The sequence below is a fragment of the Hippichthys cyanospilos genome, chromosome 19 (genome assembly GCF_059441005.1).
Source record: "Hippichthys cyanospilos isolate Australia breed blue-spotted pipefish chromosome 19, RoL_Hcya_1.0, whole genome shotgun sequence".
In the NCBI taxonomy this organism is placed as follows: domain Eukaryota; kingdom Metazoa; phylum Chordata; class Actinopteri; order Syngnathiformes; family Syngnathidae; genus Hippichthys; species Hippichthys cyanospilos.
This window is the reverse complement of record NC_142387.1, coordinates 5400161-5411887: the sequence shown is the minus strand read 5'-3', so window position 1 is coordinate 5411887 and position 11727 is coordinate 5400161. Positions and strand designations below refer to the sequence as shown.

The 11727-nt window shown below is 37.6% G+C and overlaps 1 protein-coding gene across 3 annotated transcripts in view; it reads left to right on the top strand.

The window, feature by feature from the left end:
- Nucleotides 1-219: 219 nt before the first annotated feature.
- The window catches only part of sema5a (sema domain, seven thrombospondin repeats (type 1 and type 1-like), transmembrane domain (TM) and short cytoplasmic domain, (semaphorin) 5A), a 154757-nt gene continuing 143249 nt past the window's right edge, over nucleotides 220-11727 (top strand). For 2 of the 3 annotated variants that reach the window (XR_015863594.1, XR_015863595.1), the window contains exon 1: nucleotides 220-533. The gene's annotated coding sequence lies outside the window, so the exon portion shown is untranslated. The remainder of the gene's footprint in view (nucleotides 534-11727) is intronic. The other variant, XM_088401723.1, reaches the window with a different exon arrangement.

Sequence of the window (11727 nt, the reverse complement as noted above, 5' to 3'; positions counted from 1 at the left end):
ATATTTCTAAATTACATTCATCTGACCACCAGTTGCTCCAGCGGTTCCCGTTGGCTGTTAGCTGCCCTCCTTTGTCCACCTGCAGGACAGCTGTCCGCCGCTGCCACGTTTCTCGATCTTGCGCCTTCTTGCTGAGGAGAGGAGGAGGAACCCATCATCCACCCACAGATCCTCGCGCACTACACTCTCACACCAGCTCTCAGCTGAAGGAAAGTTGTCTTCCTCTCGCTTTTTGGCTCCCTCCTCCCCTTTCCTTCCCTCCCCGGGGGGAGGCACATTGTCTGCGGCGCAGTGTCCGGTTTCAAGTCATGCTGCGCGGAGCGCTCTCCTGCGTGGGTCAGAAATAGAAGCAAAGTGGTCCGGGAGGAGGTTCTGCTGCTGAGAGACACTTTGTCTGAGGCTGAGCTCCTGACCCGAGCACCACACCAACTGAGGATTTATGCATATTCATCTTCGTTCTTCTTCACTGCTCGAGTGACAAGACACGCAGCGTGGATCGCACCTAAATGACTGCGAGTTGACCACCTCGCCAGGTAAGAAAAGCAATTTTGGAATGCTTTTGCGTCCTTTGCGCTTTTTCCTAACACATTGCTGCCGAAATTCGCTTCTATTCTGTTATCCAACAGTTGCGTTCACGCGAGTCGAAAAATGACATGCATTCATTCGGCGCACTAAACACAGATTGCTTCAAGTCAGTTTTTTGTAAGTTTTTAAACAATGCTTCGCCACCTGTGGCCGCTTGGTGGCGCTGGCAGAGTGTAAGCTCCGCCAGCATGTTTGGACGTTTCAACAAATTGCGTTTGGCTTTGGCTCCTTTTTACCTTATGACAGCAGTGTAGGGATATAATCACCTGAGAGGTATATTAAAGTATTGCTCGATAAACATGTCCTACTTTTGATCGTAATTTTGACAGCTTTGTGGCCTATTTTGTTTTGAAGCGCTGCATTACTTTTAATTCGCCTTATCAGTGTTCGGTGTTTGTTTTACTATTTTTTATACATGCAAAAATGCAGCTGTTTCTTCATGAAATACAAGAAGCGTAATTTGTAACCTTTCAAGTAGAATGTGGTTGACATTTCAAAAATGTAATTGCAAACTCATTTTTCTCTGCTGTCTATCTATCTATCTATCTATCTATCTATCTATCTATCTATCTATCTATCTATCTATCTATCTATCTATCTATCTATCTATCTATCTATCTATCTATCTATCTATCTATCTATCTATCTATCTATCTATCTATCTATCTATCTATCTAAGCACTTTATCAAGAGGTCAACTTTTAAATCATGAGTCAAAAAATAACCCACAATGAGTCAATTAAGAAAAGACTGATACAATTTAGCGGGTTATTCATTTATACCAAAAAGTTAAAAATGTCCAACCCACAAAGCAACATATTGCTTTAATTTGGGTTATTTTTGACACAACTGTTTTTTTAGATTCCATGCTTAAGGAGATACACATTCACAGATACACATAATCAATTACTGAGTCTTTCCCATTGTGCCATAATGCTTGCTGCCCAGTTTGCCTCTTTAAAAACAACACTGAGTCTTCGACAACCTAATTGATCCGAATGGCTGAACATACGAAGCTGGGCAAATCACAGGAAGGACCACACACTGCACGGCTGTTTCGGTCTCATCCATCTATTAAAAGAAACTTTTGCAGATCTATTTTTGTCAAACGTCACATACTTTTTCCATTGTCCTTGCCGTGCTAGTGACAGTCAGCTGGCGCCAATACTAAACTCAGATCCGAGAGGATACACAAGACCGACATCCAGATGGTGGAATTTCTTTGGGCTTTCGAGTATTCTGGTCTTTATTAAATGCTTAAATTATCTGGGGAAAGAAATGAAAAAATGTGGAGTGAGTGTGAAGGCACCAAATGAAAGACGTCAAATCAACGTGCGTTCCAGGATGATTGTGATGATCATTCCAGCTTCACATTCCTTTACATCGTGCCTAATCAGCGTGATGGAAATTTGAGTCCAGACCCACAAACGCAGCAATTAGTTTCGCCCAGAGAATTCCTTGATAACAATGACCCTTGCGGCCTAAACGGGCTGTGCGGTCGCTATGACAACCACATGAATGACGAGGCTATTGTCGCTGACCTTTGTGATATGGCTTCCCTCGGGGGGCGGGCGGGGGTAGGGGGGTGGGTGGGGGGGCAACGTCCCACTGGGAGTGAAAGTGGCCATGCATTATCATGCACATGTAAACTAAACAGTCATTACCCTCTGGCCCCGTCACTCTTCTTTTAAAGCCTTTTGGTGGCTTATTTATCTGACATATGCACCATGGGGCTTTGGGCTACTTTTAAATCTACAGTACAAACACATACTTGCACATTTCTAGGTTATCGCTGCCCTAAGAAGCTTTGTTTTCAACTTTTCAACATTTCATATGGTACATTAGCATTAGACTTGTTTTACCTGAACTCAAAGCTGACTTTTGTAAAATAGAAAATACAAAAGACATTTAGCAGTTGGTGTGTATGTGTGTAATGCTCCAAAATTATATAAAAAATCCCGAGCGTGCCTGCATGCATTTTCTTTGGAGCCGTTCAATTTGAAAATCATTGCATTCATTGATGCTTGTTTACATTAAGTTCTTATGAAAGGTGTTTTTCTCATTTCAAATAACATGAAGTGAACTCTTGAGTTTTATGAACGTTATGTATTTACTGATGAAATCATGTGTATGCACAAATATTTTTTTCATTTTCTTGTACGATATACCAGTGGTTCTCAAATGGGGGTAAATGAAAGCAGATTTTAACAGGGTTTCTTTAAGTATAAACTCATCAGATTTGAAGGAGCTATATCATGGCATTTTAAGAGTCTCATAGTAAAGTATATGCACAAATGAGGACATTTTTACCTATTGCACTCTTATGAAATATGAGTTTTTTGTTGTTGTTTTTTTAGCGGCTTTATATCTAACCATTAACCCTTTCCTTTTCTTCAATTGGATGTGGCTGGTGCTAAGAGCAAAACAATGAGCAGGTATGATGGGTAAACAAAGCAAAATAACACTTTGGGGGTGTTTATGGTGAGTAATTAAAATTGTAACATGATTTAAAAACTCCCCAAAAAATAATTACCATAATACAGCCTTTTAAATATTTTTTACTGCTACAACAGTAAAAGTACACTTTTCTTTTCAAAGTAAGAGAAAATTAATTTCAAAGTGAAGCAACTTGTTGTTAAATTGTATTATAGCAACTTCTTTGTAAAACACTGTATGCATACTACAGTGGTGTAACAAATGCTGTTACATGTTCTATCTGCTGCATTTACTGAATAAATGATATGCAGGTTCCAAAGTTTATTAAATGAGAAACAGATGGTACAACCCTTTTTTTTTTTTTTTTTTAAATACAAAAAGGCTTTGCACTGGGTAGGGGTACTGGGCTAAACAAATATTTCATAGATGATGCATCATTGAATAAAGATTGAGAAACACCATTTAATACTATGTGCACATTCATAATTGATGTTAAATTATTGTATCGGTCATATTCTACTGAGTTCCTCAAAATGTTCTCGTTTTATTGTGATTCCACTTTTTCCTTTGGCACTCCAAGCAATATGCATCTCCATCACCCAGCATGATTTTTTAATTTATTGTTTTTTTTTAAAAGCTGTTTTTTTTTTTTTTAGAAATTAATTCTTTCTTAACTGCTTGACCAACATCTAATTGCATGTTGCGTTCTCCTCCTTTATATGTATGTATGTATGTATATATATATATATATATATATATATATATATATATATATATATATATATATATATATATATATATATATATATATATATATATATATATATATATATATATATATATATATATATATATATATGTATGTGTTGCTATTATCCCCCTTCACCTTTTTTTCCCCTGCTGCTACAGATGAATTCATTTCAATTGAAAAGTTTTATTTCCAATATTTTTGCCACTAGCACCCTGTGGCATTGTGTAGTCATTGAAGAGAATAGCAACATATTTGCTACTTGTTTCACTTGGGAAGTAAAGTTGTTGGGGTGAAGGCAAATAGTTCCCTCCTCATTGTTGTTATTTAGTGGGATAGTACAATGTTGCCAAGGAGACCGGCCCATCACTGCGCTGACCATCTATTCCACGTGTGTTGTAGAAAGGGCAATGTCCAGGCCACACAGTTGCCATAGAGATTTTTTGGAAACTGTAAAGTAACTCCTCGTCATTTAAACTTACAAGCCACTATAATAGGTACACCCATCAAGTTACAGTGATCCCATTTTGTTTGATGAGTTGGAGGTTGTTTTGATTTTATGTTTCCAGAAGGGAAGTGCTTTCTATCCGATGTGATGCTAGCCACGCTAATAACTCAGCTGTCAGCACTGTGCCTATCCAAGAATAAATGTCTGTGGTTTGTACCAAACATGTCCACATGTCACTGGGAATTAGCACTACTTAAGCAGCATTGACCTGCCAGTACTGTTAGAGCATGGAAGTTCTGTCCCGCTCTTCGCAGCTCAGCCTCAAACTCCCCTCAAATAGCACAGGAATCTGTCTTTTAACCAAAATGCCTGTAAAGAGGCTGATGGTTCTATATGGGTCATCATTAAATAATCCCCAAAGCCTCTTTTTCAAAGGAGGATCAATCCTAGACGCTCTTGGGAATGTTCAAGCAAAACTGATCAAAACTTCTTCAAATGATGACAGATACTGTATCGGGTTATATTGATTGGTTACTATCAGGTGAAGAGCAGAGTTTGGACCCAGAGGCAGATAGCTGTGGAAAAGTAGAAAGTGTTTATACACAAAAATACACACATAACCACAGCAAGCAAGGGAAACTAGAATCAGAAACTAGACTCGGAAACTAGACTGAAAACGTACTTGGAAATTTGTCTGAAAAATAATGCTTTTCTTTTAAATATTTAGCGACTGTAATTCCCCAAATACAAGACACACTTTTTTTTTTTTTTTTTTTTTTTTACAGAAAATGAAGGCCAACAGTATGGGTGCTTCTTATAAACGGTAACATAAGCATTAGATTTTTATGTTTTTAACATTCGAGGAAGATTGATCTGTCAGCCATATAAGGTGAGTTTTCTTATTTGCAATTCTTACTTGCAATACCGTAATGGCACGAACTAGAGGAAGCGGGCATCAATTGACTGTTAGCATCAAGTGTCTATTGCCGCTAACAGCAGCTCGTGTTAGCTGAGGTTGTTATGGCATTATTTTCAATAAAAGATGCGAGCAGGCTGAACCAACATCCGATTCTATCCTTGCTCACACAAAGGAACGTTACTAAATCCGAGAGAGAGGATCATGTAAAAGTTATGATGTCTCCATACTTTGCCACTCTTAATTGAACCAGTTGCTGTAGAGTGCAGAAAAAAGGTAGATTTATAAAATCCTACTGTTACTCCCAGTGGACTCTCAAACTGTGTTTCTCTCATATCTAAATTGGGGCATTGTTGTCATCTACTGGCAGTTGCACATCAGCAAAGTTGTTTCTATGTTAGACAGCCACAGAGGAACAGAAACACCCACCCTCGTGGAAAAAAAAAACAGAATTGACAAATATACTTGTCAATCGTGGTGATTGAGGTAAAGGTTAGGAAATAGGAAACAATCACCTCAAAGAAAGATCTGCCTATATAGCAATATTTATGTCCAATTTATGTATCGTGATTGAAATTTTCAATTCGGACCTGTTTTTCTGACAAGGGAATATATGTGAGTGGAATGAGTGGGAACAAGGTGATTCTACTGGCATGTGCGTGTGTTCGTTTGTTTGCAAAATGTGTGTAGTGTGATGTGCCAGTTTAAATTCTAAGGTCAAATGCTCCCGCGTCTCATCGCCCTATTTATCAGGAAAAGGGATGACTTTAAAACTGAAGCAATAGCATCATTTGACTTGACTAGTTTATTTCCCTTGACACACAACAGATTTACTTGCACTCCATGATTCACTGAGGTAAAATGGGACTGCCTCCTGAGAGACTGCAACTTGTGCTGCTATGTATAGTTCATTTAGCAGCAAGTGATTGCTTTTGCATTCTTTTATTTCGTCTATGTTTTTTTTTTTTTTTTTTGCTTTCACATTAGAGGAAGGGTGTCTTTCGTGGGATGATGTTTTCCGTCTCTCATGACTCAGGGGGGGTCCCTGAGACACAGCGTCTCAGCTATATAGAGCATATCATTACATGATAAGGCGTCCGCTTTGATGTGATGTGTTTAGAACTTCATAGGGACGCGGAAACGCAGAAAACGGCTCCAATTTGATCAGTGGGCACATCTAAATAAAAAATCCTGTAATCTTTGGCAAATGTAAACATATGACTTGACTTTGAAATCATTATGAAAAGGCTAATCAGAGCAATATCCTCAGAAGCGAAATCAAAGATGCACGAGGAAGCGCCGTTCAGCAGATGAATGGGGAAAGGAAATTGCGCAGAGTGCTGCATTCGTTTTATCCCACCCCTATACCAAAGTTTGCGATAACATCTGAGAGATAAAGCGGCTCACTGGTTGTGATGCAGGAGAAATGGAAGGCAGATACAGAAGGAGATTAAAGGAGAATTTGAGAAAAGGAAGATTGGACAGCGGTGATAGAAGTGACTGAGCAGATAAACAGACAAAAGGGAAGAACCGCCTGCTCCTTGAATGCAAAAGATGCTGAAAAAGAATGAGGAATTATCCCGATAGAGAGGATAATATCTGGAGTTGTCAAGTTGACAGGTTGCCCTGATCAGCCTGGAGGGAAATTGTTCAACATTTGAGCAGGACTTTCTCTCAAGGGGCAGCAGTCTAGCCAATCTGATGGAGTGCGGGGACAATGAAATCGACAGGATAGCACCCAGTGCACCATGAAGTGAAAGGAAAACAGACAAGAAAATGTCTAGCTCGGCTCACACGATGACATCGCCAAAACTCTTAATCCTTTGCGGCCTTCAATTAGAGATGATTACAAGCAATCAATTTTCTGAGTCTTTGTCCAAGTTTCCTTTTAGAGGTGTTTTGTTGACTTCTTTGGAGTGCTATTTATGCGATAAAAGTGATGTTTTTCTACTCTAGTCAAGTGTGAAAAAAACTCTTAAGCACCTGCCGTGTTTTTTTTTTCCTACCTCGCGTTGACTTGCGTAAGTCAGACTCCATATATGAGATTTTTGTTCCAAAGGTTGCAAAGTTCTGCATTTCATATCTAGTGGTGTACCAAGCTCCCAAATAGAAGAGGCTAAATTGTGAATTAACTCACAGGCTCACCGCAAGCCGAGCAACTTAACAGTCGAATGGTCGAAAGTTACTTTTCATGGTTGGTTGACCGTATCGCACTGGTTTTTCTGCAGATCTAAATCTGAATTTAAGGTTCATCAGAGGTGTCCAAACTTTTTACCACCACCATGCCAATTACACTGTAGATCTTATAGCATTGTTTGTGTTGTGTTTACAATGAAATTCAACTGAAACAACTCACCAAATAAACAGAGATTTTCAAAGTATTCTCACCCTCACTGTTATTTTCATCATGCTTATTACTTGTTTTACTTGACAATTGTGCCTTGTTTTTGTTAATAATAATAATAATCAAACCAAAAAAAAAACCCTAACAAAACAAACCCTCAATTTGAGAGAAAAAAAAGACTGTTACAAGGTAGCAATTTCTACATTACAGCAGTGCTTTTCATTTGAAGAGTCGCCAACTATATGTTTTTTTTCTTTCCCCATTATGGTCCACTCCAGTTTCATTCAGCCAAATTGTTGGGTGTGTGGCTGATCTAACAGGTGTAAAAATGGTGGAGACCACTATATTTAAAGATGAGTATAACCCTTAGATGATTTGGATGCTTTTGACCATAAATGTGATGGAAATTGAAGTGTTAGTGGAAGAAACACATATATTCAGTTTCAAAAATATACATATAATATGGGATAGGGCATAGCAGTAAAAAAAAAAAAAAAGTAGTAAAAAAGTAGTAAAAAAAACAAAAAACTTTTTTTTTTGTTTTTTTTTTTCAATTAGCGTTATTTACATGGGAATTGCCCAACCATTTGCATTTGTCACTGTATTTGCCTATCCTGTGTAATTGTGCATTTAAATCTTAGGAAAGTCCAGCATCAAATTACCATATAACCTTAATGCAAGGAAATCCCGTGGATACATTTTTAATAGGTGATATTCCATGTCTCCTCCTTGGGTCAGTCAGAAGTTCCAAAATTACATTGCTGAAGATGTCAAATTCATTTTGATGTATAAATTACACTCCAAGAATCGGTAAATTTGAGCTGGGTGTGCCCATTTGCTCCATCAGTTTCGACATCTGTTCATGTGCGCACTCAACTTCGCTCCCGTTGTTGCATGTGTAAACTTTTAGTTAATTAGGCCCTGAGTGTGCTATGCTCCAAAGCTGTGTCCACACTCTGAATCCACTTTTAGCCACCAACCTCATGGCCGACCTGATTTCAGACACAATAGCGCCACAGTTCTTGCTGTGAAACCACAAAAGTGGAGTGCGGTTTGACACTTGACGCTTACTGAAACTAACAAACCAGCTGTTATTGTATGTAGGCACTTTTCACTCACGTTCATAACAAGAGACTATTCTTGTGGAAGTTTACATTTTTCTGAGAAGTTTAACAATTAGTAAAAGCCTCTAGTTATGAGTTAGCCTGAGTTTTGGGGTTCAAATCTGTTTAAATGATTGTCAATTTGAAATTTTATAAAGACCAACCCTAGTTACTTTTGCTAGTTTGATCATGCTTTTGGAAACATGGGCGTTCACTCCTTTAGTTACCTTCGACCCTAATGATGATAAGTATTATAGAAAATCCATGGAAGGATGGACTTTTTCCATAAATAGGGATGCACATAACTGATGTATAACACCGTAAGCTTCACTTTGCGCTTCCTACCTAATTTTCACCCATGACAACAATCGAGCCTGAGCTGAACATTTTTTCCCCTCAAAAGTGGCTCCAAGATGTGCCGTGACTTAAATATGATACAGGGTCAAACTTTTGCAGTCCTTTATTTGACAAAATGTAGTGCATCATATGGCTAACAAACAAGCTAATAAACAAGCTAATAAAGAAGTAATTACTAATCGTCCTCTTGCTAGGTGAGAAGACACACTACAAGAACAATGCAGGCTCTGTGTAATAGTTTTCTCCTCACCTCCCATAAAGCTAAGCATGTGTGTCTTCCTATTCTGAGAAGATTTGTTTGTTTACTGAAGCGGCTTGGACTCACTGTTGGGGCTGCATATCATTCTCGTGAGGGTTGAAGGTGATTGTTTACGTTGTCACACTACGTAGACGAAAAATGTATTTCTGACTCCCTTAAATTATTTAAACTGTGTCCCAAACGAACTGTAAAAACCATAACTGATGGACATGTGACACCTTTCACTAAAACCAACATTGAGTAATTCAATTAAAATCAGATTTTTTTTTTTTTTAAACAACAGTTTTGTTTTTGTTTTTGTTTTTTTTAAGGGGACAGGTTTGAAACCTCAGTACCTTACTAACAGTTCACCACATTGACTTTCGCAGGCTTGGATATTGCGTGTGTAACTCAATTAGATTCTACTCCGGTGGTATACAGTCATTCCTAAGATGATGTTTTTTTAAAGTTCAGTATGGTACTGAGCTTCAACAATAAGTCAGTATCCTACAAAATACAGTTGATAGAGAATATCAAACAGCACAATTAATGCATAAAACATATAACCATCTACTTTGCTACAGTTGTGAGTATTTTTTTTAGAAATAAAAGGATTGTTTTGGGTTGAGGGGCATATGGGTGATTTTTTTTAATAATTTAAGATAAGATGAAAAAACATAAAGCAGATGCTTATGTCTGTCAAAGTATTTAATATAAGGAATAATTATAGAATAGATCTGAAAAAAATTATCAATCATTTACTGTTTTCAAAGAGAGGTTTAAATAGAACGTGTTTGTTTAATTACATGACTCATGACGGCATGAAACTTGAGATTAGGTAGAAAATTGTGAATTAGGAGGTGTGTGTATTTCAGTTTTATTTCTGATATATTACATTTACTGTAGGATTTTACTGTCTATTATATACCTATTGTTTTAATATCTTGAGTGAAAACAAGGGGTAGGACTTGACAAGATCTTGAACTTCTTCCTTTTGAACATGTAAACTACACAACCTCCATACTAGATATTGATGTATTTTTTAATTTTATTTTTATTTCATTCTTTCATTTTCCATTTGTATTGTAAATAAATCACATTAAAAAAAAAAAGGTCTGTTCCCCTTTGATACTGATGCTTGGCTAACCTCGTGCTCTAATTTTTCCCGCTGGTGATATTTTTCTATCATCTCGCCGACTTGTGCTGACTCACTGCCTCAGCGTCCCTGCTGGGATGGAGGTAGACTGTTTAAAGCTTCTCTGGAATCAGATGGGTCCCTCATAGGTTGCCCTGGTGTGGAGAAAAATGGTTAACGCTCTAGTGAAGGTTGACTTTTATGTTTTGTGATGCCCCCAAACAAGAATGGAGCATTGACGCCTGCAGCGTTACATAATGGTTCCACAGAGACTGACAAAGAGGCAGTCAGATAGACACAAAGAGCATATGAATGGGAGTAAGTAATTCAACATTCATTGTACCCCACTTTAGAAATCAGAATTTTGAAAAACATTGCATTACTGTGTTTGCCCACTCAGACTCTTACATATTTGTAAGCTGCAAAGACTTAAGTTTCACTTTCTCATGCTGTTATGTCCCGAGCTTGACCACACATGACCCTTCCCTTGACCAAGGCTTTTCTGCTGCCATTTCCATGACTGAAGTTAATACGCATTGCTCATCTTCATTAGCAGGGGTCTTAGACCATAGAAAGCCAAACTAACCTCAAACAGCAAAACAATAATCAAGTTTAATTAATATAAATAGAAGGCTAAATAGATGTAGTTGCAGCAGTCTTTTAAAGCTGTTTCTGACTCCAGCTGACGTGCAGAGCAAAGGAGGAACGCCCACACAGAAGATCTATTCCCTTGCTCGTTGTTGCGATGACTGTTGTCATTAAAATCTGACCCCTGGAATCATGAAGCGAGACCTTGTTGCATTACAATCTATTTTGTGCTACTTCCCCCAAAGGTTTTTTTTTTTTTTTTTTGTCAAAGTTATCGCTTTCCTTTGTTTTTTGTTGTCTTATGACTTACAAGAAGGGAATATTGTAGCGCGTAGGCAAAAGAAGACTGTTTCTTGTTATTCTTTATTTTAGAGCTGGGCTTGATGAACCACTCAGACACACACTATTATTTTGTCTATTTGTCTGTTTATTGGTGTCGCAATCGTAAATCAAATTTAAAAAAGTGAACTCTTTTTGTGTATTCTTATCCGGATTAAGGCTGAGATATATGGAAAAAAATCAAATTGAAGTATTGATTATCAGTGGTAAATGTGAAAGTAAAATTAAAGGTCGAAACCTTTTGAATTAATTCATTTTCATCTGTTAATTATAGACATCATTTTTGAACAGGTTAATTATTTAGTCCGTGTAGCTCTATTACTAAAAGACTGGAAATAGTGATGAAAACAACAATTAGCGTCACATTTATTGTGTTTCTCAAGTCTGATTTAAATCTTAGTATGACTGATTTTAAGTGTGTTTGTCACACACTTACCTAGTTTGAAATCAGAGGCAGGCAAAAACTGTTCAAAAGAGAGATTGAACACAC